Source organism: Mobula hypostoma, chromosome 6 (genome assembly GCF_963921235.1).
Source record: "Mobula hypostoma chromosome 6, sMobHyp1.1, whole genome shotgun sequence".
In the NCBI taxonomy this organism is placed as follows: Eukaryota; Metazoa; Chordata; class Chondrichthyes; order Myliobatiformes; family Myliobatidae; genus Mobula; species Mobula hypostoma.
Genome location: NC_086102.1, coordinates 48,489,485 through 48,516,599, shown reverse-complemented (window position 1 = coordinate 48,516,599; position 27,115 = coordinate 48,489,485). Strand labels below are relative to the sequence as shown.

The following is a 27,115-nucleotide window of genomic DNA, read 5'->3' as shown; positions in this document are numbered from 1 at the left end:
CTGAGCCTCGGGTTGCTGCTCACTCTTAGATCCAGGCCCTGCTGCTTCGATATGCTCTCAGGCCTGGACACAGGCTCTGCCACCTCAATTCAGGCCCTGTTCAAAATTGAAAAGATCAGGGTGTCGGGTCCGGAGGCAAGGGTTGGGCTGGTGCAGCCTGCTGCTGCACAAGGTGTACTTGTCCCTGCACTGAACTGCGGTTGTGGCCTGCAACTAACAGGCTCCTGGACCGGCTGCAGTGACGACTGTCTTCATGGCTGTGGATTCACTTTTGTGAACTTCAGTTCTGAATGTTAGTTGCTCACTTTTTTTGTTTGCACAATTAGTTTTTTTTCCTGCATGTTCAGTGTTTGACAGTCTTTTTAGTGGGTTCTGTTGGGTTTCTTTGTTTTGTGGCTGCCTGTAAGAATGATGAATCTCAAGGTTGTATATAGTATACATGTTTTGATAATAAATGTACTTTGTACCTGTTGAATTATGCTTGTCTAATACAATAATTCTAAATAAACAAGGCAGCATGTGAAGTAGAAATTGAAATTTCACACAATCATATTTGACTCCCTCAAATTATTTTTCTATGTGGTAATAATCCAAAGAGTTTTAAAAAAGATGTATAACCTAATGAATTTGAATTTTTTGCATACAGTTCACAAAAGAACCACAGACTGATATCTTAGTACATTGACACTTGTATTCTCCAAAGGAGAAACATTATTAGCATTGACATTTACTGTAAGTACACTGAAGAGACAAACAGAGTTGGCCACCCATATCCTATTTATCTTAGAAATGTAAATACACCACCTATGACCAGTGAGACCGATATACTTCTCTTCCTCAACTCTTATTTCATTTGGGTGGTATTCCTTTCTCCCTGGGTTGATCCTTATAGACACTTCACAATTCTTTATGCATGTTTTTGTCTTTCCTGCTGAATATTATGTAAAAAGCTGCTTGTCCTGTTGGTCGGTCTGAAACTGGTAAGTGGGAGGTGAACGAATGTGATGCATGACCAGGTGCAGGGAGTCAAAGGTGGAAGGGTCTGCTTGCTCAGGTTCATGCTTGCAAAGCAAAAGAGCATCATAAAGATGTGTACAGATGATAAAAACTCTTGAAATTGCTTTCGATGCCTTTGAAGTAAAAGGCACAGGAAAGCATGGATTCAGTTAAGAGCATCCAGGATGTGTGGGAATAACAATACCATAACATTCTTATTACATTTGCTGCTGGTTGTTCACAAGCAATTAAAGGAAATCTGGATGTTTGCTCCTGTCTCAATGACTAATGCAGCAACCACTTGGAAAATGCTTTTATATGAGAAGTGGCTAATTCTAAATATGTCTCCTGCTGTCTTTAAAGAACACCTTTGATGCAAAAGGTGACTGTTAATAATAATTTCAATGCCACTAACATTCATCTTTCAGTGTTCAGAGTGTCACTGTGCTGACACAAATCCACTAAATAGTAATGTTACAGATGTCTATGAAACCAGAATGAAGAGAGCCCTCTTCATTATGTCATTTGTTTCTCTGTTTGTGCCTGTGAATGAGAAATAAATCAAATGGGCAAGATGAGAATATGGTGGAAAAGGTCAAAATAATAAAAGAAACTGAAAAAGCCCTGTAAAAATACAAATCAGCATTCTTCTTGTCCCTGATACTTCCATGTGTCGTAACTCTGTGGCTATTCAGGGCTGGAGACGGGATCCTCGCCCTAAAGTTTGATCTTCTTGGAGATATTGATCTCTGGATTAGATGACATCAGACCACAGGTAGCTTCACCTGCACCAGGTGTTTAGAATATGTGGATGCTGTGTGAGGGCGGTAGAGTGAGGCAGTGGGTAGTAGGTAAAAGCCCTTTGTTCAGAGCCCTCACTTCTATGATTCCTCTCCCCATAATCCCTCATAATCTTTTTACAATCCCATCCTAACAACATGCTAGAGAAGACTTTGGTGCAGATCAAAGGGGCCTGGACACCTCAGGCTATGGTGTCATGTAACGTATTAAAGGTGAAGGTCTGCATACAATTCATTGTCTCATTTGATGCCAGTGGAAGTGACTACTACATCTTAAGTGGAAGAAAATTTCATGGCAAAGCTTCATTGCATTACAAATAACATCTTCTCTACGACCTCCATCGACACGGGTGGACCACAGGGTTGTATTCTTAGCCCCCTGTTCTACTCACTTCAGACCTATGACTGTGTGGCGAAGTACAGCTCCAGTGCAATACAGTATTCAAGTTTGCTGATGACCTCACTGTTGTGGGCTAAATCAAAGGTAATGATGAATCAGCATACGGGGGGGGGGGCCGGGGGGAGATTAAAAATTTGGCTAAGTGGTGTCATAACAACAACCTGTCACTCAATGTCAGCAAGACCAAGAAGAGGGAAACCAGAGGTCCATGAGTCAGTCTAATTGGAGGACCAGAGCTAGAGTGGGTTGACAACTTTAAATTCCTAGGTGTTATTATTTCAGAGGACCTGTCCTAGACTTAGTACGTAAGCGCATTTGTGAAGAAAGCACAGCAGCGTCTTTACTTCCTTGGGAGCCTGTGAAGATTCAGCAAGATATCTAAAACCTTGACAAACTTCTATAGATGTGTAATGGAGAGTATCTTGATTGGCTGCATCACGGCCTGGCTAGGACATCATGGTTAAAGCCCTTCCAACCATTGAGCATACCTGTATGAAACACTGTCATAGGAAAGCAGCATCCATCATCAGAGACCCCCACCACACAGGTCATGCTCTCTTGTTGCTGCCATCAGGCAGAACGTACAAGAGCCTCAGGATTTATACCACCAGATTTGAGAACAGTTATTACCCCTCAAGCATCAAGCTTTTGAATAAAAGGGGATAGATACACTCACTTGCCCCATCATTGAAATGTTCCTACAACCAACAATCTCACTTTATGGACCCTATCTCATTATCTCATGTTCTCATAATTTACTTATATTTGTATTTGCACAGCTTGTGGTCTTCTACAATCCAATTGATCTTTCACTGATCCTGTTATAGTTATTATTCTATGGATTTGCTGAGTATGCCCACACGAAAATGAATCTCAGAGTTGTATATGGTGGCATATATGACTTTGATAATAAAATTTACTTTGAACTTTGAACTACAATATCATGACACATTCTCCTGAGATGATCTTCTCCGTTTTCTCTGCTAGCATCTCCTGCACACCTCAGATAACTGTTGTTATATCGCACATTGCTTGTTGTTTCTCCAAAAGGATCCTGGTCTTTGACTGAGGTACAGCATCAGCTGAGCAAGGTGGTGCTCTTTGAGGCAGACTTGCAGCTTTAATGTTCCAGTAAAGTTTGACTACTTGAGCCAGTTGCTGGTCTTCATAAGTTCTGCCTTGGTGCATCTTCAGAGTGAGCAGTTTCCTCTATCTCTGTTCTCTTGCACCACCTCAGCAGGATGGCAGGATGCTTGATGGCGTGGTGGGAGATTAAAAATATTCAAGATTGTACTGAAGAATGAAAATAAATGTAATAGAGAACAAAATGATAGTTGCTCTGGATCTGATGCAGCATAAAAACATTAAGCATGAAAAATACAATAAAAATAAATATAAATGTTAGATGATATGCATAGAGTGACTGCATGTACATAAAGTGACACGAGCTCCAGGAAGTCATAAACACGAGATGTTGGAAGTCCAAAACAACACACACAAAATGCTGGAGGAACTCAGCAGGTCAGGCAACATCTATGGAAAGGAATAAACAGTCAACGTTTTGGGCCAAGACATTTCATCTGACTGGAAAGGAAGGGGGAAGACATCGGAATAAAAAGGTGGAGGGATGGGAAGGAGGATGGCTAGAAGGTGACAAATGAAGCCAGGTGAGTAGAAAAGATAGAGGGCTGGAAAGGAAGGGATCTGATAGGAGAGGATTGTGGACCATAGGAGAAATGGTCACAGGAGGCAACCCAGGAGGAGGTGATAGGCAGGTAAGAAGAGGTAAAAAGTCAGAATGGATAATAGAAGAAGAGGGGTGGGGAGAGAATTTTTTTTTCGCAGAAAGAGAAATTGATACTTATGCTATCAGGTTGGAGACTACCCAAATGGAATATAAGGTGTTGCTCCTTCATCCTGAGGGTGGCCTCATCTTAGCACAAGAGGAGGCCAAGGATCAACATGTCAGAATGGGAATCAGAATTAAAATGTTTGGCCACTGGGAAGCTCCATTTTTAGCAGTTGGAGCGGAAGCGCTCGATGAAGCAGTCCCCCAATTTATGACGTGTCTCACCAATGTAGAGGAGACTGCATTGGGAGCACCGGACACAATAGGTGACCCCAGCAGATTCACAGATGAAGTATTGCCTTACTTTGAAGGACAGCTTGAGGCCCTGACTAGAGGTGAGGGAGGAGGTAATTGGACAGTTGTAGCACCTAGGCCGTTTGCAGAGGTAAGTGCCAGAAGGGAGATTAGTGGGGAGGGACAAATGGACAAGGGATTCGCAGAGGGAGCAATCCCTGCTGAAAGCAGAGGGGTTGGAGGTAAAGATTTGTTTGGTGATAGGATCCCTTTGGAGAATGCGGAAGTTGCAGAGGATGATGTGTCAGATGCGGAGGCTCATGGGGTGGTAGGTGAAGACAAGGGGAACTATCATTGTTAAGGCGGTGGGAAGATGAAGTGAGAGAGGATATTCGGAAATGGAGGAGATGCAGGTGAGCACAGCATTAATGGTGGAGGAAGGGAAACCTCTTTCTTCAAAAACAAATAGGGACAACCCTGATGTCCTGGAAAGAAAAAACTGCATGCTGGAAACAGATGTGGGGGAGATGAAGGAAATGAGAAAAGGGAATAGAATTTTACAGGAGATAGGATAGGAAGAGGTGGAGTTAGGATAACCTGGGGAATTGGAAGGTTTATAAAAGACTTTGACCAACAGTTTGTCTCCAGAGATGAAGACAGAGAGATAGAAGGGTGTTGAAGGGTGGGGTGGGGGGAGATATCAGAAATAGACCAAGTGAATTTAAGGGTAGGGTGGAAGTTGGAGGCAAAGTTGATGAAGTCAATGAGCTCAGCATGGGTGCATGAAGCAGCACCAATGCAGTCATTGATGTAGCAGAGTTGGAGAGCATTACCAGGGAAAGCTTTGGACAAGAAACAGGAAGAGGCAGGCATAGCTGGGGCCCATGTGGGTGTCCACAGCTACCCCTCGAGTTCTGGCGAAAGTAGGGGGAGCCGAAGGAAAAATTGTTGAGAGTGAGGACCAGTTCTGCCAGACAGAGGAAGGTGATAGTGGAGAGGAACTGGATGTTCCTTTTATTGAGGAAAGAAGCAGAGAGTTTTAAGTCTTGATGGGGGATGGAATTGTCTGGGGACTGGACATCCTTGATGATGAAAATGAGGCAGTCAGGGCCAGGGAACTGAATGATACTGAGGAGATTCAGAGCATGAGAAGTGTTGTGGATGTAGGTGAGATGGCACTGAACCAAGTGGGATAGAATGGAGTCAAGGTTTGAGGGCACGTTCAGTGGGGCAGGGGCAGGTAGAGACAATTGGCCTACCCAGACAGTCAGGATGTCAGGTAGGAAGTGTAAGTGAGCAGTGCAGGGTAAGGGAACTATGAATTTGGTGGCAGTGGATGGAAGTTCTGCAGAGTTGATGAGGACAGTGATGATGTCAGAGACAGTTTTCTGATGGTCTGGAGTGGGGTCCTCTTCAAAGGATAGGTATGAGGAGGTGTCTGAGAGGTGAGGACAAGAGGAACTATCACTGTTGAAGATGAAGTGAGAGAGGTCAGTCTGCAAGATACAACAGCACCCCTTTGTGGATTGGATGGTAAGGTTGGGATTGGTGTGGAGAGAGAGGAAGGCCGTGCGTTCAGAGGGGGTAAGGTTCAAGGAGGAGAGAGGAGTGCTGGTCAAGATGGTTGATGAACAATGTTGTTTCAGATTTGGGAGTTTAATATGGAAGTGAAGCTTTGGACATTGTGTATTTTGGCACTATGCTATTAAATCTTTTCTCTATTCCAGAGTTAAACACATTCCTAAGCATTTGCTGTTTTGGAAATCTTGAATTGAATCTTCCTGCCGAAAGCACCTTTGGATTTCTGACATAATTCCCACATCTGGGCTACCTCAGGTAACATTATTTCTCATTCAGCTTCTTTTGCAGTGACACAGGGAAGCTGGGACCAAGGTATGGGATAAGATGTGCTTTAATTGGAGCAACATCAAATTGAGAGGTATATGAAGAAAACTCCAGATTAATCCTCCTCAAACCTATCTCCTCGCTGAACCCCTCACCACCCTTCCTCACGTCAGTATACATCACCACAATAAACCTGAACTCCATTGCAGCTTCCTGATATCCAGATCTCTGAACTGCAAGACTTCAGGAATTTTTGCTGCTCCTCTGACTCAGGTTGGAGGAACAACACCTTATATTCCGTCTGAGTAGCCTCCAACCTGATGGCATGAACATTAACTTCTCAAACTTCCGCTAATGCCCCACCTCCCCCTCGTACCCCATCCGTTATTTATATACACACATTCTTTTTCTCTCTCTCCTTTTTCTCCCTCTGTCCCTCTCACTATACCCCTTGCCCATCCTCTGGGTTTTTCCCCCCTCCCCCTTTTCCTTCTCCCTGGGCCTCCTGTCCCATGATCCTCTCAGACCCCTTTTGCCAATCACCTGTCCAGCTCTTGGCTCCATCCCTCCCCCTCCTGTCTTCTCCTATCATTTTGGATCTCCCCCTCCCCCTCCCCCTCCCACTTTCAAATCTCTTACTAGCTCTTCTTTCAGTTAGTCCTGATGAAGGGTCTCGGCCCGAAACGTCGACTGTACCTCTTCCTAGAGATGCTGCCTGGCCTGCTGCGCTCACCAGCAACTTTTATGTATGTTGCTTGAAATTCCAGCATCTGCAGATTTCCTCGTGTTAGCTTCCCATAGCTCTTTTCCATTTCCAGCCCCATTGTTACGTAGACAACTTTCTCAATTGTCCTTTGTGACACTGGAGGATAGTTGCTCAATTAAGTAAAAGACTTCAGTTATAGAAACACGTACCTACTATGTGCTTGCTACATAGAAGCAGATAGACATTCTAAACCTTGTACTCTAAATGTTCCTGTAACATAGAGAGAGCGAATCACGTAATACAATTTTTGAGCTATTTAGCTGCAAATATTAACTACTGTTAACCAAGATTACATATATTGCATCTGTTGCAATCTTAGGGGCGGAACTTAAGAGGACAATGGCACCTAACGGCAACTTCTTTGCTTGCATCTTTGGAAACAGCTCTATTTCTATCTTTAATATCTCTATTTTTCCCTTTCAGGGTTCTTTTGAAGACCCTGACCTGGAGTTACACGCCGACTTCGGTTCTTTGCAGGAACGGGACCCGCTCTCATGATCTTTCGACTGGCCGCTATTTGATATACCAAGGCCGCAGCCTAGAAGACTAGCGCACCTTCAAGGTTCCGGGATTTGGTGGCTCTGGAGGCGGGCGGACTCGTGGTCAGTGCCGCCGTCTGGTGTGTCGTGGGAGATGGAAGATCGAAAGCAGTGAGCTGGCTGCTGGCTGTGTGCCCAGAGACCTGAGTTCTTTGGGCACAGAGCTCGGAAAAAGCGATGTAACAGGCTTTTAACATCATAAATCAGCGAGTTGTTTGTGATGTCTCCCTTCTCGCTGTGAAACAGGGACACCTCTTTTTCCCTCATTAGGGAGAGATCGAGCCTGTGGTATGTCGTATTACCAGGTGAATGAGTAGCCTTTGAGGTACTGTAAGTCTGTGTCTTTATTGATGCTTTGCTGCACGCTTAAGTGCTTGGTGGGGGAGGGGGATTGTTGCTTTGCTGCTGTTTATGTGTGGGAGGGGGGAGCTGGGGGGCTTTGGGGTTCTAACGTTTAACTGTTGTTCATTCTTTGGGGCACTCCTCTGTTTTCGTGGATGGTTGTGAAGATAAAGCATTTCAGGATGTATATTGTATACATTTCCCTGACATTAAATGTACCTTTGAAACCTGATATACGCCTCTAATAATAGCTCAACAAGAAAAAAAAAACAAATATCCAAAATAACTTTCTAGTTTCTCTATTAGAGGCGTTATTTGTGTTGGGCACGTGGCCAAGTAGTTAGGGCGTTCGTCTAGTGATCTGAAGGTTGCTAGTTTGAGCCTCAGCTGTGGCAGCGTGTTTCTGTCCTTGAGCAAGGCACTTAACGACATATTGCACTTGTATCTGTGCGAGGAGTGGCGCCCTATACAGACCAGACTTCCAATCTGCACCTTGTAAGGCATGAAAATGCCCGATGCAGGCCTCTCATGGTCTGAGTCGATGTTCCTTCCCTTTCTCTATTTTAATTTGGCACATTTTTCCAGTTATATTGGTTTACAGGTGGCTCCTCCAGATGTGGTGCTAATTGGTTGTGGTTCTTCATGGGTGTGTTGCTGAGCTGTGGTGCTCTGCAGTATTCATGATGAATCCTTTGTTAAATCCATGGCAACTTCTGTCCAGCAGGCCTCATTGGAAGCGTTCCTGAGGTGGCCTCTGTTCTTCTAATGTACAGTACCCTCCTCTGTCACGACATGGTACAATGTCAATCGTGATATGTATCATCAAGGTCTTTTGCCACATCAGCCATTGGCCTCCTGTGAGCTTCATCTTCTCTGTTCTCCAGTTCCAAATGGTGGAAGGTTTTGGGCAACTCTTTTGTCACAGGATACCTGTCTGCTGCCTTTGGTTGCCTTCATTTGTATTCCTGCAGCCCCTTGCTCTTTTGACTTCACTGCTTTGTGAACAACATGCATATATTTATCAGTGAATTGCATGGCTGAAGTGTTTGTTTCTACTGAATCAGTTTTCATGATTCTGTCATGGTTACCCTATTATCTGAGTTGCACTATCACCAAGTACAAGTGTGACATCATTCTATTACAGTGAAAAGCATATGCTTCTTTTAATTCTGTAATTCAACCACCATCAGAGAACATTTCACAGCAAGGTTCAGAGTCCCCTTCTATACCAAGAACATCTGATTTATTGGTTGACCTGTCTGATATTGAGATTGATGGCTGGCTTCGGAAGAGCATTTTGCATTGCTGCTGAGTCAAGCTGAAAGATTGTTATATTGGTACTTCTTTTGCTATTTCTTGTTGTGTTGATGGTACTTGTGGGCATGGCGCTGATCTTGGTTGGTTCCACAGGCACTGCATTCAGCTGGTACTCTTACCCTGTCTGTGTCTGCATTTACTCATCTTGTCCTCAAAGTTCAAAGTACATTTATTATCAAGTTATGTATACTGTAAACAATCTTGAGATTAGCCTTCTTGCAGGCAGCCACAAAGCAAAGAAACTAAGAAGCGCTTCAGTGGCTTACAATGTCCTCCTTATCATGATGCTCTTTTTACAGAAATGGTTTTCTGACCAACCAATAAAGAGAATTTCACTTTTCTGTCATTCAAGTTGCTGTCCGCCCAACGGGAATACCCAAGCAAGCACCGTTTGTAGAAATGTGTTGCCAATCCATATTGTGCATACTCTTCCCTAATGCTGGGTGTTCCCTTCCTGATCTCTCACATTGCTTCCCACAGTACCAGCAACCTTGGAGCCAGCTGACTGAACCTCTGTTTACCTGGAAACCCAGTGCCATGGATAGCTTTATTTATGCTGCCAAGCATGACCTCAGTTGAATCATGCCGTCTCTGACTGCCAGTATGCATATTCACACACAAGTTCATTTGGGAAGAATTGCACCTGGCATTTGGTATAGAATCTAATTATCCGAGTTTCAGAGAGCACTTTTGACAAATTATCTTACTTTCTTTCTCAGTCCCTCTCTAAATTACTGCAGGATGTCTGATAAATTAAATTAGCAAAGTATGTCATTACAGAATCTAAGAGAGAGTCAGGGCATCATTCCAAATGTGTGCTTCCTCCATAAAAGGATGCAAACTTGCATAAGTTTCTTTACAGAACTTTTATTTCAGTAAGACCATAAGACATAGGAGTAGAGTTAGGCCACTTGGCCCATTGAATCTGCCCCACCATTCAATCATGGTGGGAAGGATGGTAGCACTGCCCTGAGCGAGTTTAAACTGGAGTTGCAGGGAGATGGGAACTAGGGAACCAGGGAACCAGGGCAGATAGTGGAGTGGTTGTGGGGAAAGATGATGTTAAGCCTACGTACAAAGACAGGAATTGAATAGTTGAGCACAGTGGTAATAATGTCTGAGTTGTGTCTATTTCAATACAAGGAGTATTATAGGATGAGCTTACAGCATGGATCCACACATGGAATTATGACATTGTAGCCATTAGCGCCACTTGATTGCAGGAGGGGCAGGTCTGGCTACTGAATTTTTTTGGGGTTTGAGTCAGTCATAGAAAAATACAGCACAGAAGTTGGCCATTTGCCCCATCTAGTCCATGCCAAACCATTTAAACTGCCTACATCCATCGACCTGCACCCAGAACCAGAGCCTTCATACTTCTACCATCCATGTAGCTATCCAAACTTCTCTTAAAGCTCGTTATGTACTACTTGTGCTGGCAGCTCATTCCACACTCTCACGACCCTTTGAGTGAAAAGTTCCCCTCATTGTACCCCTTAAACTTTTCTCCTTTGATCCTTAACCTATGAACTCTAGTTGTAGTCCCACCCAACGTCAATAGAAAAAGCTGGCTTGCATTTACCCCTCATAATTCTGTATACCACTATCAAATCTCCTCTTAGTCTTCTATGTTCCAAGGAATAAAGTCCAAACCTATTAAATCTTTCCTTATAACTCAGGTTCTCCAGTCCCGACAACATCCTTGTAAATTTTCAAACTTATTTACATACATCTTTCCTGTGGGTAGGTGACCAAAACTGCACACAGTACTCCACATTAGGCCTCACCAGTGTCTTACACAACTTCAACATAACATCCCATCTTATGCACTTAATACTTTGATTTATGTCGGCCAAAGTGTTTGGAAGCCTGAGAAGGCGTGGTTTACTCAGGTTTGTGGATTGAGTAGAAAAGGCAGTGACTTGTGGCATTTTGGAGCTTTGAGCAGCGCTCAGTTGGAGGTCAGAGGCCTGAGAAGACGTAGTTCATTCAGTTTGCCAATTGAATAGAAAAAACAGTGACCTGTGGCAGTTTGGAGTTTTGAGCAGTGAGGCAGGGGCAAATGGAGTGGCCATTGTTGGAGCAGTCATCGTCAGAGTGGTCAGAGTTAGAATTGAGATTTTGAGGCTTTTGCTCTTCGAGGCTTCAGAGAGGAGAAGCTTGAGTGAGAACAGGCAAAAAATCTGTAAATGGATTTCATTTTACCCCACAGTTTATTGTTTTTCCTTCTTTAGCATTGCTCAGTTAGGAACAGTAGAGATGACAGGCAGGATGGTGGAATGCTCCTCTTGTGGGATGTGGGAAGGTGGGGAGATTCCAGGGTCCCTGATGACTACATCTGTGAGAAGTGCATCCAGCCGCAGATTCTAACGCTCCACGTTAAGGAGCTGAGGCTGGAACTGGATGAATTCCGGATCATTCGGGAGGCTGAGGAGTGATAGATAGGACATGTAGGAAGGGAGCTGCGCCCAAGGTGCAGGACAGGTGAAACTGGGTGACAGTCAGGAAAGGGGAAGGGGTTGAACTTCCAGTGTGAGTACCCCTGTGGCCATCCCCTCAACAACAGGTGTATCACTTTGGATACAGTTGGGGGGCATGACTAGCAGAGGAAAGTCACAGGTCCCTGGTACTGAGTCTGGCTCTGTGACTCAGAAGGGAAAGGGAGAGGAGACAAGCTGTGGTGACAGGGGAACAGAAAAGAGGTTCGATGGGCAAGAGCAAGATTTCCGAATGGTGTATTTTCCCCAGGGCTGAAATGGCTAGCACAGTTTTAAGGTGCTTGGAAGTAGGTACAGAGGAGATGTCAGGGGTAAGTTCTTTACGCAGAGAGTGGTGAGTGTGTGGAATGGGCCGCTGGCAACGGTGGTGGAGGTGGATATGATAGGGTCTTTTAAGAGACTCCTGGATAGGTACATGGAGCTTAGAAAAATAGAGGGCCATGGGTAACCTTAGGTAATTTCTAAGGTAAGGACGTGTTCAGCACAGCTTTGTGGGCTGAAAGGCCTATATTGTGCTGTAGGTTTTCTATGTTTCTATGTATGTTTCCTCCCAGGTGCTAGGGTCCGCAATATCTCGGATCGAGCCCTCAGTATTTTTAAGCGGGAGGGTAAACAGCCAGAGATTGTGATTCACGTAGATACCAATGACACAGGTAGGAAGAGTGACGAGGTTCTGCATAGAGAGTTGGGGGATATAGGTGCTGAGTTAAAGGGAAGGACCTCCAGGGTTGTGATCTCAGGATTGCTACCTGCACCACATGCTAGTAAGGCCAGAAACAGGGTGATCATACAGTTTAATATATGGCTAAGGAGTTGGTATAATGGAGAGGGCACAAGATTTTTGGATCATTGGGCTCTTTTCCAGGGAAGGTGGGACCTGCACAGAAGGGATGATTTGTACCTGAGCTGGGGGGGTGGGGGGTGGAGCTCTAATATCCTAGCAGAAGTTTGCTAGTGCTGCATGGTTGGGTTTAAACTAGAGTTGCAGGGGGATGGGAACCAGAGTGCCAGAATAGTTAGTGATGAGGTTGTGGAGACAGATGTTGTTAAGACCTCAAACAAGGTCAGGAATCAAAAGGCTTAGCATGGTGTGACTAATGTCCTGAGCAGGGGTCATGCATGGTGGGGGGTGGAGGGGGGGGGGGGTTGTCAAGAAGGTTCTGTCACTACCACTCTCTGGCTTCTCCCACAAGGCCAAAATTGAAAAGGGCAGATACAGGTCTGAAGGTGTTACATTTGAATGCGAGCAGCATACGGAATAAGGTAGATGAACTTGTAGCACAGTTACAGATTGGCATGTATGATGTTGCAGGCATCACTGAATCATGGCTGAAAGAAGATTATAGCTGGGAGCTTAATGTCCAAGGATATATATCGAATTGAAAGGACAGGCAGGAAGGTAGAGAGGGTAAAAAACCCTTGATGGGAGTTGTATACACACCCCAAACAGTAGTAAGGATGTGGTGTGCAAATTACAATGGGAGATAGAAAATGCATGCCAAAAGGGCAATGTTACAACAGTTATGGGGCCTTCAATATGCAAGTAGATTGGGAAAATCAGGTTGGCGCCGGATCCCAAGAAGGAGAATTTCTAGAGTGCCTACAAAATGGATTTTTAGAGCAGCTCGTGGTTGAGCCCATGAGGGGATCAGTTATTCTGGATTGGGTGTTGTGCAATGCACCAGAATTTATTACAGAGCTTAGGGCAAAAGAATCCTTAAGGGCCAGTAATCATAATATGATCAAATTCACCCTGAAATTTGAGAAGGAGAAGCTAAAGTCAGATGTAGCTGTATTACCATGGAGTAAAGGGAATTACAGAGGCATGAGAGAAGAGTTATAACATATAACCATATAACAATTACAGCACGGAAACAGGCTATCTTAGCCCTTCTAGTCCGTGCTGAATGCTCACTTTCACCTAGTCCCACCGACCTGCACTCAGCCCATAACCCTCCATTCCCTTCCTGTCTATATATCTATCCAATTTTACTTTAAATGACAATATCGAGCCTGCCTCTACCACTTCCGCTGGAAGCTCGTTCCACACAGCTACCACTCTCTGAGTAAAGAAGTTCCCTCTCGTGTTACCCCTAAATTTTTGCCCCCTAACTCAACTCATGTCCTCTTGTTTGAATCTACCCTACTGTCAATGGAAAAAGCCTATCCACGTCAACTCTATCTATCCCCCTCATAATTTTAAATACCTCTATCAAGTCCCCCCTCAACCTTCTACACTGCAAAGAATGAAGACCCAACTTGTTCAACCTTTCTCTGTAACTTAGGTGCTGAAACCCAGGTAACATTCTAGTAAATCTTCTCTGCACTCTCTCTATTTTGTTGACATCTTTCCTATAATTTGGTGACCAGAATTGTGCACAATACTCGTCAACGCCAATCGTGATATGTATCATCAAGGTCTCTTGCCACATCAGTCACTGGTCTCTCGTGAGCTTCATCTTCTCTGTTCTCCAGTTCCAAATGGTGGAAGGTTTTGGGCAACTCTTTTGTCACAGGAAATAACCCATGAAATAAAATGTTATTTCCATGAAGGAAGTGCAACAAAAGTTTACTTGACTGATTCCTGGGTTGACAGGTTTGAAATATTAGAAGAGATTGGGTTGGTTCGATCCATATTCACTGGAGTATAGAAGAATAAAAGGATGGTGCTCATTATGATCTTTCACTTTGTTTAAGTGCATGACACTTTCTCTGTAGCTTTTACACTTCATTCTGCATTGGTATTGTTTTGCCTTGTTCTACCTCAGTGTACTGTGTTACGATTTGATCTGCATGTAAGATGAGCTTTTTACTGTATCTTGCAGCATGTGACAATAATAATCCAAGCCAATGCAATAAATTTGACCTTCTCAGGTTGGCAACTGCGACTAGTAGTGTACTGCATGAATATTTGCTTAGGACTTGACTATTTATAATTTGTATCAACAATTTGGCTGAGGAGTTCAAATATACTATTTCCAAGTATCCTGACCTCATGAAACAAAGTAGGAATGCAAGTTATGATAAGGGTGTAAAGGAGCTTAAAGGATATATACACAGACCAAAATAAACTAGCTAAAGGAATAAGACACAGCATAGACATGGTATAAAATATTGAAAAATGATTGAAAAAAACTGAAATGTAGGGCATTTATTAAATGATTAACCATTACAAAATATTGATATTCAAAGTGACCTAGGTATCCTTATAAAGTAGTTATCAAAAACTAGTGCACATGTGTAGGTGTCTGAACACAGAACATAGACATTCTCAGCACATTACAGGCCCTTCAGCCCACAGTGTTGTGCCTACCATTTAACCTACTGTGGAAACTGCCTAGAATTTCCCTACCACATAGCCTTCTATTTTTCTAAGCTTCATGCATCTATCTAAGAGGCTCTTAAAGGACCCTATTGTATCTGCCTCCACCAGCAGTCCATTCCACACACCTACCACTCTCTGTGTGAAAAATTTAACCCTGACATCACCTCTGCACCTATTTCCAAGCACCTTAAAACTATGCCCCCTTGTGTTAGCCATTTCAGCCCCGGGAAGAAGCCTCTGGCTATCCGCACGATCAATGCCTGTCATCATCTTATACACCTCTGTCAAGACTGTTGGAGGGTAAATAGTATACTGGCCATTGTTACTTGAAGAGTGGAGTACAAGAACAAGGATGTCAATGTAGGGCCTTAGTGAAATCATAACTGGAGTATTATGTAAATCTTGTATTACTTCAGAAGGATAAGGTTGTTTTGTAGCAAGTGAATATTTACCATTCTGGCTCCTGGGATGGTGAAACTATCATGTGAGGAGTGATTGCATGGGCAAGGTCTTTATTGTCCAGAATTTTGAAGAATGTCTGGTGACATTGGTGATATATGCAAACTTCTTAAAGGGATTGACATGGTAGATATAGACAGGATGTTTCACCTGGAGTCCAGAAACTGGAGGTCACAAAGTAAGCAAATTAGATCTGAAATGAGACACTTCTGAAGGTGGTGAATCCTTGGGATTCATTCAAAATAGAGGTCAATAGATTTCAGGTTATTAATGGAATTGCAGTATATAAGAGTGGTGTAGTTAAATGCTGTAGACATCATCTTGTCAAAGAAGACTTGAGGGGTCAAAATGCCTCCTGTTTTTATTTCTTATACTCTAGTGGTAACATTTCTGACATTGTACAAAAGAGCAAAGTGTTTTCATCATTTTCACATTTTGTTTTAGATTATTAGCACCTCCATTTTCAAATTCTTAAATATTCTGTTTGACTATTACATGATAAGGAATAGTGACATGTGATTTGTGTCCCAAGTGTGGGCTGGTGTAATGTCAGAAATTAAGTTTGAGGATAGTGCTTTGAAAATTCTCATGATTTTTGTTACCATGATGGCAACAGGAAATTAGCCTTGTATGCTCTGAATTTTTTCAATGATTTTAAGTTCCCTGGCCCTCACCGCTTTATTTTCACCGTGGATGTCCAGTCCCTATATACCTCCATCCCCCAGCAGGAAGGTCTCAAAGCTCTCCGCTTCTTTTTGGATGCCAGATCTAACCAGTTCCCCTCTACCACCACTCTGCTCTGTCTAGAGGAATTAGTCCTTACTCTTAATAATTTCTGCATTGGCTCCTCCCACTTCCTCCAAACTTAAGGTGTAGCTATGGACACCCGTATGGGTCCCAGCTATGCCTGTCTTTTTGTTGGCATCCATGTTCCAAGCCTATACTAGTACCCGTCCCCCACTTTTCCTTCGCTACATCGACGACTGCATTGGCGCTGCTTCCTGCACGCATGCTGAGCTCTTTGACTTCGTTAACTTGTCTCAACTTTCACCCTGCCCTCAAGTTTACCTGGTCCATTTCTGACACCTCCCTCCCCTTTCTTGATCTTTCTGTCTCTATCTCTGGAGACAGCTTATCCACTGATGTCTACTATAAGCCTACGGACTCTCACAGCTACCTGGACTATTCCTCTTCTCACCCTGTCTCTTGCAAAATTGCCATCCCCTTCTCGCCATTCCTCCGTCTCCGCCACATCTGCTTTCAGGATAGGTCTTTTCATTCCAGGACGAAGGAGATGTCCTCCTTTTTTAAAGAAAGGGGCTTCCCTTCCTCCACCATCAACTCTGCTCTCAAACGCATCTCTCCCATTTCACGCACATCTGCTCTCACTCCATCCTCCCACCACCCCACTAGGGATAGGGTTCCTCTTCTCCTCACCAACCACCCCACCAGCCTCCGTGTCCAATATATAATTCTCCGTAACTTCCGCCACCTCCAACGGGATCCCACCACTAAGCACATCTTTCCCTCCCCCCTCTCTGCATTCCACAGGGATCGCTCCCTACGCGACTCCCTTGTCCATTCGTCCCCCCCATCCCTTCCCACCAATCTCCCTCCTGGCACTTATCCTTGTAAGCGGAACAAATGCTACACATGCCCTTACACTTCCTCCCTCACTACCATTCAGGGCCCCAGACAGTCCTTCCAGGTGAGGCGACACTTCACCTGTGAGTCGGCTGGGGTGATATACTGCGTCCGGTGCTCCCGATGTGGCTTTCTATATATTGGCGAGACCCAATGCAGACTGGGAGATCGTTTCACTGAACACCTACGCTCTGTCCACCAGAGAAAGCAGGATCTCCCAGTGGCCACACATTTTAATTCCACGTCCCATTCCCATTCTGATATGTCTATCCACGGCCTCCTCAACTGTTAAGATGAAACCACACTCAGGTTGGAGGAACAACACTTTATATTCCATCTGGGTAGCCTCCAACCTGATGGCATGAACATTGACTTCTCTAACTTCCATTAATGCCCCACCTCCCCTTCGTATCCCATCCATTATTTATTTATTTATTATTATTATTAATTTTTTTTCTCTCTCTCTCTCCTTTTTCTCCCTCTGTCCTTCTCACTATACTCCTTGCCCATCCTCTGGGCTTCCCCCCTCCCCCTTTCCTTCCCCCTGGGCCTCCTGTCCCATGATCCTCTCATATTCCTTTTGCCAATCACCTGTCCAGCTCTTGGCTCCATCCCTCCCCCTCCTGTCTTCTCCTATCATTTTGGATCTCCCCTTCCCCATCCCACTTTCAAATCTCTTACTATCTCTTCTTTTTGTTAGTCCTGACGAAGGGTCTCAGCCCGAAACATCGACTGTGCTTCTTCCTATAGGTGCTGCCTGGCCTGCTGCGTTCACCAGCATTTTTTGTGTATGTTGCAGGAAATTAGCCCTTCAAGGTTTGTTCTTTCAGTAGTTTATATTTTTTGATTTCAGTAATATAACTGATATTCCAGTAGAATGGAAATCTGTGACTAAACCAGCTAACGTGCACCAACTTTCCATTGGTTCATGGCCTGAATGTCTACTTAATGTTTTGTTCTAGCCCTATGTACCCTTCTTGTCAACCTGTAACACTGCACTCAAAGTTAGGTTGCTTCCTTGAAAAGAACAATTTTACACGGTAGTTATAACAGAATTGTTGTACATTATCACCAATCACTGATTTGTTGCTGAAAGATGCTTCTGTGATAGCTAACATAAGCCCGCAGGAATATGTTTTCTTTACAAAGCTCTGCCAGCAACAATTTGCTTGTGAAATTGTACATTTTAGGATAGCAAAAAAAAACTAAATGTGAACAGGATTGGTTCAAGTGTCAGTAATGATAGGCCAGCTGGAACAGTATGATGGCTGCAATTGCTAAACTATTGCTGCTGTTCTGGGACATAATTCTAGCTAGTCCTTGTGCTCTTTTTAAATTCTTCCTACTATCGAAGGTTAAACAAGGTAAAGGATACTCAGTAAATCAGAAGGTGTTGCAAGGTGTGGATGAACTGAGGGACATCTAAGTGATTATCCACACACCATTAATCGTAGCATTAATGTTCATTAAAATAATTGAGAAAGGTACATGGGACACTTCCTTTTGTAAGCTGTAATATAGTATACCACAGCAGAAAACTTGTACTAGAATCATAAATGACACAACTTGAGTGTTGTAGAACATGCTGGTTACAGCATTGTTACCAGGAAGGTGAATTGAACCAGTGAGGGTACAGAGGAGATTTGAGAATGTTGTCAGGAATGAAAAACCAGCTATATGGAAAGCGCAAACATGAGGAAATCTGCAGGAGCTGGAATTTCAAGTAACACACATAAAAGTTGCTGGTGAACGCAGCAGGCCAGGCAGCATCTCTAGGAAGAGGTACAGTCGACATTTCGGGCCAAGACGTCAGGACTAACTGAAAGAAGAGATTTGAAAGTGGGAGGCAGAGGGGGAGACCCAAAATGATAGGAGAAGATGGGAGGGGGGAGGGGATGAAGCTAAGAACTGGGAATTGATTGGCAAAAGGGATACAAGGCAGGAGAAGGGGGAGTATCATAGAATGGAAGGCCTAGGGAGAAAGAAAGGGGGAGGGGAGCACCAGAGGAAGATGGAGAACAGGCAAGGAGTTATTGAGAGAGGGAAAGAGAGGAAAAAAAATTAGGGATGGGGTAAGAAGGGGAGGAGGGGCATTAACGGAAGTTAGAGAAATCAATGTTCATGCCATCAGGTTGGAGGTTACCCAGATGAAACATAAGCTGTTGTTCCTCCAACCTGAGTGTGGCTTCACCTTTACAGTAGAGGAGGCCGTGGATAGACATGTCAGAATGGGAATGGGATGTGGAATTAAAATGTGTGGCCACTGGGAGATCCTGCTTTCTCTGGCGGACAGAGCGTAGATGTTCAGCAAAACGGTCTCCCAATCTGCGTCGGATCTCACCAATATATAGAAGGCCACACCGGGAGCACCAGACGCAGTATATCACCCCAGCCGACTCGCAGGTGAAGTGTTGCCTCACCTGGAAGGACTGTCTGGGGCCCTAAAAGGTGGTGAGGGAGGAAGTGTAAGGGCATGTGTAGCACTTGTTCCGCTTACAAGGACAAGTGTCAGGAGGGAGATCGGTGGGAAGGGATGGGGGCGACGAATGGACAAGGGAGTCGCGTAGGGAGCGATCCTTGAGGAAAACAGAAAGGGGGGGGAGGGAAAGATGTGCTTAGTGGTGGGATCCCACTGGAGATGGCAGAAGTTACAGAGAATTATATGTTGGACACGGAGGCTGGTGGGGTGGTCGGTGAGTACAAGGGGAACCCTATCCCTAGTGGGGTGGCAGGAGGATGGGGTGAGAGCAGATGTGCGTAAAATGGGGGAGATGCAATTGAGGGCAGAGTTGATGGTGGAGGAAGGGAAGCCCCTTTCTTTAAAAAAGGAGGACACCTCCTTCGTCCTGGAATGAAAAGCCTCATTATGAGAACAGATGCGGCGGAGACGGAGGAATTGAGAGGAGAGGATGGCATTTTTACAAGTAACAGGGTGGGAAGAGGAATAGTCCAGATAGCTGTGAGAGTCCATGGGCTTATAGTAGACATCAGTAAATAAGCTGCCTCCAGAGATAGAGACAGAGAGATCAAGGAAGGGGAGGGAGGTGTCAGAAATGGACCAGGTAAGTTTGAGGGCAGGGTGGAAGTTGGAGGCAAAGTTGATGAAGTCAACGAGCTCAGCATGCATGCAGGAAACAGTGCCAATGCAGTCGTTGACGTAGCGAAAGAAAAGTGGGGGACAGATACCAGTATAGCCCTGGAACATGGACTGTTCCACATAGCCAACAAAAAGGCAGGCATAGCTGGGACCCATACGGGTGCCCATGGCTACACCTTTAGTTTGAGGGAGGTGGGAGGAGCCAAAGGAGAGATTATTAAGAGTAAGGACCAATTCTGCGAGATGAAGGAGAGTGGTGGTAGAGGGGAACTGGTTGGGTCTCGAATCCAAAAAGAAACAGAGAGCTTTGAGACCTTCCTGGTGCGGGATGGAGGTATATAGAGACTGGACATCCATGGTGAAAATAAGAAGATGGGGGCCAGGGACCTTGAAATCATTGAAAAAATCCAGAGTGTGAGAAGTGTCACGAACATAGGTGGGAAGGGGTTGAACAAGGGGGGATAAAACAGTGTCGAGGTATGCAGAAACGAGTTCAGTGGTGCAGGAGCAAGCTGAGACAATGGGTCTACCTGGACAGGCAAGTTTGTAAGACCTGACAGAGATTGGAAGACTGCTTCACTGAACTCCTACGCTCTGTCCGCCAGAGGAAGCAGGATCTCCCAGTGGTCACACATTTTAATTCCATGTCTCATTCCCATTCCGATATTTCAATCCATGGTCTGCTCTATTTTTGAGATGAAGCCACACTCAGGTTGGAGGAACAACACCTTATATTCCATCTGGGTAACCTCCAACCTGATGGCATGAACATTGATCTCTCTAACTTCCGTTAATGCTCCTCCTCCCCTTCTTACCCCATCCCTAATTTTTTTTTCCTCTCTTTCCCTCTCTCAATAACTCCTTGCCTGTCCTCCATCTTCCTCTGGTGCTCCCCTCCCCACTTCTTTCTTCCAAGGCCTTCCGTCCTATGATACTCCCCCTTCTCCAGCCTTGTATCCCTTTTGCCAATCAACTTCCCAGCTCTTAGCGCCATCCCTCCCCCTCCTGTCTTCTCCTATCATTTTGGGTCTCCTCCTCCCCCTCCCACTTTCAAATCTCTTACTAGCTCTTTTTTCCGTTCGTCCTGACGAAGGGTCTCGGCCCGAAACGTTGACTGTACTTCTTCCTATAGATGCTGCCTGGCCTGCTGCTTTCCACCAGCATTTTGTGTGTGTAAATTGGAAGGGCCTATTTCTCAAAGTAAACTTGTTAGAACCAGTCACAATCAAGAGAAAATCGGCAGGTGCTGGAAATCTGAACAACACATACAAAATGCTGAGTTCCTCCAGCATTTTGTGTGGGTTGTTAGAACCAGATGCAGTCTCTTAAACTAATTGATGGAAGAATTAGAAAAGAGGTGAGGGAGCAAAAAAAAGTCACACAGAAGATGTCAGGAATCTGGAACTCACTGTCTGAAATGATAGTAGTGCAGGGGTTCCCAACCTCCTTTGTGCCATGGACCCCTACCATGAAGCAAGGGGTCCATGGAGTAGAGGCAGAAACTCTCATCATGTTTAAAAGGTACTTGGATGTGTTTTTTTTAGGGCTTCTGATCTGGTGCCAGGAGTGGTTAGGGTTGGTGGCTCTTTTTCACCCAGCATGAATGTAATAGAATGAATCATGTCCATCTCTGATCTGAATGTTCTGATTCTTTGAGATTAATACCAAATAGTAAAATTTCATTTCGAGTCACTGGTCTAAGTAAAAATAACCCATCGTAAGAAGAGGGTGAGATGAAGGTTAAACACTAGATTAATAGATATGCGGAATATGTCTGTTGTATTTTGCTTACTTTGTTGTATTTATCAGGCATTTGGACACCCCATAGGTTATCTCATTTGGTCTTCCATAGTAAATTGAGAACATGATTTAAAAATTACTGTCAGTGCATATGATTTCCAGGGACTGGTAAAGCTACTTATGAAAAATAGGTGTGAATTTCCAAGTTAAGTGAATAACCAAGGACGTGTAGAAATGGGGAGAGAATAAAAGGTCCAGCACATAATTCTGCATACCTCCCCTACCACCCCACTATCCTCCACATCTAGAACATAATCCTCAGTAACCTCCACTATCTCCAAAGGGATCCCACCACCAAGCACGTCTTTCCCTCCCCCCACATTCCACTTTCCGCAGGGATTACTCCCTCCGTGACTCCCTTGTCCACTTGTCCCTCCCACTGATCTTCCTCTTGGTACTTATCTTTGCAAGTAGATTGAATGCCACACCTGCCTCTAAACCACTTCCCTCACTACCTTTCAGGACCCCAAACAGACTTCCAGGTGAGGCGACACTTCACCTGTGAGCCTGTTGGGGTCATCTACTGTATCTGGTGCTCCCAGAGCGGCCTCCTGTTTATGGGTGAGACCTGGTGTAGATTGGGAGACTGCTTCACTGAGCACCTATGCTTCATCCGCCAGAAAAAGTGGGTTCTCCCTGTAGCCACCTATTTTAATTCCACTTCCTACTCCCATTTCAACATGTCCATCCATGGCTCCTCTACTGTCATGATGAGGCCACACTCAGGTGGAGGAGCAACACCTTATATTCTGTCTGGGTAGCCGCCAACCTGGTGGCATGAACATCGATTTCTTGAACTTCCGGTAATGGTCCCGCCCCCCCCCTTCACCATTCTCCATTCACATTTCCCTCTCTCACCTGTCTCTTTACCTGTCCATCACCTCCCCCGGTGCTCCTTCTCCCTTCCCTTTCTTCCATGGTCTTCTCTCCTCTCCTATCAGATTCTCCATCCTCCAGCATTTTATCTCTTTCACCTATCAACTTTCCAGCTCTTTACTTCAACCCCTCCCTCCCTCCTGCCACCTTGTACTTCTTCACCTTGTGGAGGGCAGGGTTGGCAAGATTAAGAAACGCTGATTTACAGGGAGATTGAGACTCCTATTGGGAAATAAGAGGTATATGTCAGGTGATTCCTATTTAAAATTTCTATATCTACAATTTTACAATTAGTTGAATGTAATGATAAGAATTTCCACACTGGGTACAATCAGCACAATGCTCAAAATGTTTTTAGATTTGCAAAGTATATTTATGTGCTCAGATTTTGCAATATTCAATTGAACTAAACTAGGATGTGCGCAGATTTGACAGAGAAAGCTCTTCCAGTTGGCAAAGGGTTGTAAACCAGAACACACATGTAAGGGGGTTTCGTCTTTTATGTTACTGCGTAGGCTAATTAAAATGGCTTCTTTGTTATGTTATACTTGGGAATACTTCTTTGTTATGTTAAACGCTGAGAAAGTTCTTGCGCTGGCAGCTTGTTTTGGGTTAGAGTGTGATAAGAATATGTTATGAACCAATTGGGATAGTTGTTATGTTTTTGGTGTATTTGAAGATATTGTATGCGTGGGGTTTTGGGAAGAAGGCGGGAGAGAGAGACAGAGGATGGACCAGGTGCTGTGAGTCCGCTAATGGGGTCGGACCCTGAGCGGGGTGTTTGGTGAGCAGAGGAGACCGAGACCGAGACAGACTCATGTGGAGCGTCTGGTCAACCACCGTTGTTGGTCCCAGGCGGCCGGTCGAAGTGGTCCGAGGGGTAGCAGGGTGAAGAAGAAGGTCCTTGAGCTCCAATTGTTTGTGCACGAAGAGATTGAACTTTGATAAGTGTGGCGCCTTTCATTTTCCTTTTATATTTTATTCTCTATTAATTATATAGTTCCAATAATATCTATAAACTGTAGATCATTTAATCGTATCTGGTGTATTGTCTGTTATTTGGATGGGGTGGGATACATCACACAGCATCCACACAAAGTAATTACCCAGTTTGGCGGGGCCGTGGGCTGTTTCTCTAGACGACAGCGAGCCGAGTGACCCTGAGACTGGCCAGGGGGGCTACACCATAGGAGGAGACAATGGGCAAAAGGATCAATAGTGTCCTGAGGACAAGTTCCTTTGGTACAGAATGTGATTAAGTTCTGGTTTCTGGGGGACAAATGGATGGAAATTCAGTTATGATTTTTACAATGTAACTAGATAAATATTTAAAAGGGGAGTAAAATATTGCAGTTTTGAAAGTGCGTAGGGCATCGGGACTTGTTGGATATTTCCTGCACGCTGTTTGCACAGATCGATGTCGCCATTTAGAGACCTCCTATGGTGTAAACTTTGGGTGAATCTGTAAAAAAAATATGCCAGAAGGAAAGGTAACTGGCTGGCATTGAGGAGAATGCAAGTTAGAACTTAATCCTGAAGAGATGAAAGAAATAAAATTTTAATTTCCCTCGTGTGAAGCATTGTGGAGATTGAGATTTTGAAAATTAGTCACGACATTGCAAAAGGGATAAGTGTAAGTTTTATTGAGAAACCAAGATGAGTATGCAGGGTTTAGAGAATGCCAAATATGAAAAAGATAAATGAGAACTGAAGTCAAATTAGAATCAAGTGATTAGCTGAAGAAGAGTGGAGAAAGCTAAGCGGGACCATGAGATACTGTGATTTAAAGTTCATGGAAAGAACAGCGTTCAAATAAAAATGTGGAGAATCAGGCAGAGAAAGTAAAAGTTACAATATAGTCTAGAAAAGAAAATTAAAAGACAAGAGTTAGCCACCAATCCACCAACCTTTTAGAAGTTTCAGTGAAGGGCTGTTTTTTCAAATCCACGTGAATGATGCTTGAGTTGCTGATATATTCAGTTGATTAACAGAAGCATTTTCAAATTCTGGCAGTGCTGTTTCTAATAGCAAAATACTAAATGTGCTCTAAATCTAAAGTAAAAGTAGAAAGTGCTGGAAATGCTGCTCAGGCAATATCTGCAAAGAGAGAGAGGACTATTATGTTTTGTGTCCTTGGCTTACCAACCAATATTGGGAAAAAGCTAGAAATCAAGCAAGTTATAAATCACAGAAAAAATAGCGGAGGATCCTGGTTGGATAGGGGTTGAGGAAAGTATGGAGAGAATAAAAGGGATAGCCTTTGCTATGAGGTGAGAAGAAGAGAGACTGATGATACAGGTGTTAATGATGGCAGTTAAAAGAAGGTGGCACGGTAGCTTAGCAGCTAGTGTAAGGTTTTACAGCGCCAGTGATCAAGGTTCAATTCCCTTCACAGTCTGTAAGGAGTTTGTACTTTTTCCCTGTGAATGCGTGGGAGAACATTTGTATGTTTCGATCTGCATGTGCTAAATAAAGCTTATCTTTACTCTTTAAAGATGTGTCCTGAGGAGGTGTTAATTCAAGGAGAAGAGTAAGATCACAATTCTACCTCTGATCACAGAGTGTGCATGGTCTGAAGGATGCTGGCAAATTAATGGGATAGGTTTGGATGAGTGAAGATGGCTTTTAAAAGACAGGGATAGAAGTAAACCCAATAATGAAAGCAAGTGTTACAATGTACTCCATTTATATCACATGGAAAAAGTGGAAAGAAATATCGGGCGTAGATAATTTGAGAGAGAACATTTCTCATAAGTTTAGAAAGAGCAATCAAATTATAGATAGATAGGAAAGACACACATTCTTCCTGAGGGAGAAATTGAACAGTCAGAATTTTCCGGAAGCTGAAATGTAAGAAAGATTAAAGTGACAGTAAAGAACAAGGCAAATCCAAAACCAGTGCATTTCATTTGAGTTTTTAATGCTGCTAAGTGTCCCGAGGCACTTTAGATCTGTGGAAGGGGCTGACATGAGCAAGTACAGCAGGGAGAATCAGACACACAAATCTGGAAAATAAATGGAAGAACATTGCGAACAAATGTCTTGCAGGTGAAGGAGCAGATAATCTCACTAGCTTGGCAAAAATAAAATCTCAATGATTATTTGAAAAGAATGGATAATTTAGAAGAAAGTTCTATGGCAGGGTCATTGAAATTAAGAGGCGAAATAAGCAAAAATGATGACTAGATCAAGGCTTGGAGCTGACATTTTGTCATATTTGGGCATGTTTGGTATAGAACACTGGTACGCTGCTGAGCATCAGACTTGAAAATTACTGCATCCTTAGACAAAAAAACAACACTCATTTTTCTGCTTCAATAAAAATGAGGCAGGAGCTTACTTGAGTTTCATAATCAATGACCCATGCTGGAGATGAAGACCATGGAAACAAAATAATTTCCTTATATAATAATTGGGTTATATTAAAATCAACACTTTAGTGATCAAGAGAGATGAAAATATAGTACTTGTAAAATATTGTTCAAAATGCAAGCACAGAAAAATAACCACCAGTTCTAAATCAGAGAAGAAAAAAATAAAGCGAAATCCTGAAAAGTAGATGATCTCAAGCATACATTATCCAGCCTTCTGGGTTTTTGATTTATATCCCATGAATGGGCCAAGCGAATTATGTAGAAACAAAGAAATTGCAACCAAGCTACAAATATTAATAATAATCACTTGATAATGCATTCTTACATGAAAAACAAAGTAATTCGACAAAGAATGAGGAAAATAGTGAAAATGTGGGTTGAATAGTTTACTTTGATTTTTACGTGCCTTGCTTCCAGACCAGTGATTTGCTTTGAGACAGCAAGAATTAATTAATCTATTGTTATGTGACTCTGGGTCAAGAATATCTATACTCTGACTAGTTTACTATCATAGACATTCCCCGCACAGATGGAGACCATTCAGCTCCTCCTTTCCATGTGGCCCAACAAATTACAAACTTTTCTTTACTCTATTAGTATGTTCCAGCAATGGGTTCATAGTCTTTCTCAAAGTTAGAGCATTCTAAGGAAGATAAACCCAAAGTTAGAGCATTCTAAGGAAGATAAACCCAACCTATTCAATCTCTCCTCATAACTGAGATGCTCCATTCCATGCAATATTGTGATGAATCTTCTCTACACTCTTTCCAGAGCAGTCACACTCTTTCTATACTGATGTAACCAAAGCTGCTCTCAATATTCTGGATGCAGTCTCACCACTGTTTTACCATCAACATACATCAAAGTTGCTGGTGAACGCAGCAGGCCAAGCAGCATCTATAGGAAGAGGTGCAGTTGACGTTTCAGGCCGAGACCCTTCGTCAGGACTAACTG

General features: G+C 43.7%; 1 long non-coding RNA gene across 1 annotated transcript in view; it reads left to right on the top strand.

The window, feature by feature from the left end:
- LOC134348027 (uncharacterized) overlaps nucleotides 1-27,115 on the top strand; it is a 75,616-nt gene that overhangs the window by 4,877 nt on the left and 43,624 nt on the right. The window contains exons 2-3 of the long non-coding RNA XR_010018328.1: nucleotides 6,007-6,115; nucleotides 7,314-7,734. This is a non-coding gene — a long non-coding RNA (uncharacterized LOC134348027). The remainder of the gene's footprint in view (nucleotides 1-6,006; nucleotides 6,116-7,313; nucleotides 7,735-27,115) is intronic.